This window comes from Petromyzon marinus, unplaced genomic scaffold, assembly GCF_048934315.1.
Source record: "Petromyzon marinus isolate PM22_M1 ecotype Great Lakes invasive population unplaced genomic scaffold, UKy_Petmar_22M1.pri1.0 PM_Scaffold_178, whole genome shotgun sequence".
NCBI classification, from domain to species: Eukaryota; Metazoa; Chordata; class Hyperoartia; order Petromyzontiformes; family Petromyzontidae; genus Petromyzon; species Petromyzon marinus.
The window spans coordinates 106,050-107,665 of NW_027423144.1; positions in this window are offsets into that span (position 1 = coordinate 106,050).

Below are 1,616 nucleotides of genomic sequence, written 5' to 3' on the forward strand. Positions count from 1 at the left end.
TGTGTCACTGTGTCACTGTGTCAATCGTGTGTCAATCCGTGTGTCACTCCGTGTGTCACTGTGTCAATCCTTGTGTAACTGTGTCACTCCGTGTGCACTGTGTGTGTCACTCCGTGTGTCACTCTGAGTGGAGCTGTCCTGGTGCTGAGTCTGAGTGGAGCTGTCCCTGAGTCTGGGTGGAGCTGTCCCTGAGTCTGAGTGGAGCTGTCCCTGAGTCTGAGTGGAGCTGTCCTGGTGCTGAGTCTGAGTGGAGCTGTCCCTGGTGCTGAGTGGAGCTGTCCCTGGTGCTGAGTCTGAGTGGAGCTGTCCCTGGTGCTGAGTGGAGCTGTCCCTGAGTCTGAGTGGAGCTGTCCCTGGTGCTGAGTCTGCGTGGAGCTGTCCCTGGTGCTGAGTGGAGCTGTCCCTGAGTCTGAGTGGAGCTGTCCCTGGTGCTGAGTCTGAGTGGAGCTGTCCCTGGTGCTGAGTGGAGCTGTCCCTGGTGCTGAGTCTGTGTGGAGCTGTCCCTGGTGCTGAGTCGAACTGTCCCTGAGTCTGGGTGGAGCTGTCCCTGCTGCTGAGTCTAAGTGGAGCTGTCCTGGTGCTGTGTGGAGCTGTCCCTGGTGCTGAGTGGAGCTGTCCCTGAGTCTGAGTGGAGCTGTCCCTGGTGCTGAGTGGAGCTGTCCCTGAGTCTGAGTGGAGCTGTCCCTGAGTCTGTGTGGAGCTGTCCCTGGTGCTGAGTCTGCGTGGAACTGTCCTGAGTCTGAGTGGAGCTGTCCCTGGTGCTGAGTGGAGCTGTCCCTGGTGCTGAGTCTGAGTGGAGCTGTCCCTGGTGCTGAGTGGAGCTGTCCCTGAGTCTGAGTGGAGCTGTCCCTGGTGCTGAGTCTGCGTGGAGCTGTCCCTGGTGCTGAGTGGAGCTGTCCCTGAGTCTGAGTGGAGCTGTCCTGGTGCTGAGTCTGAGTGGAGCTGTCCCTGGTGCTGAGTGGAGCTGTCCCTGGTGCTGAGTCTGTGTGGAGCTGTCCCTGGTGCTGAGTCGAACTGTCCCTGAGTCTGGGTGGAGCTGTCCCTGCTGCTGAGTCTAAGTGGAGCTGTCCCTGGTGCTGTGTGGAGCTGTCCCTGGTGCTGAGTGGAGCTGTCCCTGAGTCTGAGTGGAGCTGTCCCTGGTGCTGAGTGGAGCTGTCCCTGAGTCTGAGTGGAGCTGTCCCTGAGTCTGTGTGGAGCTGTCCCTGGTGCTGAGTCTGCGTGGAACTGTCCCTGAGTCTGAGTGGAGCTGTCCCTGGTGCTGAGTGGAGCTGTCCCTGGTGCTGAGTCTGAGTGGAGCTGTCCCTGGTGCTGAGTGGAGCTGTCCCTGAGTCTGAGTGGAGCTGTCCCTGGTGCTGAGTCTGCGTGGAGCTGTCCCTGGTGCTGAGTGGAGCTGTCCCTGGTGCTGAGTCTGAGTGGAGCTGTCCCTGGTGCTGAGTGGAGCTGTCCCTGAGTCTGAGTGGAGCTGTCCCTGGTGCTGAGTGGAGCTGTCCCTGGTGCTGAGTGGAGCTGTCCCTGAGTCTGAGTGGAGCTGTCCCTGAGTCTGAGTGGAGCTGTCCCTGGTGCTGAGTGGAGCTGTCCCTGGTGCTGAGTCTGAGTGGAGCTGTCCCTGGTGCTGA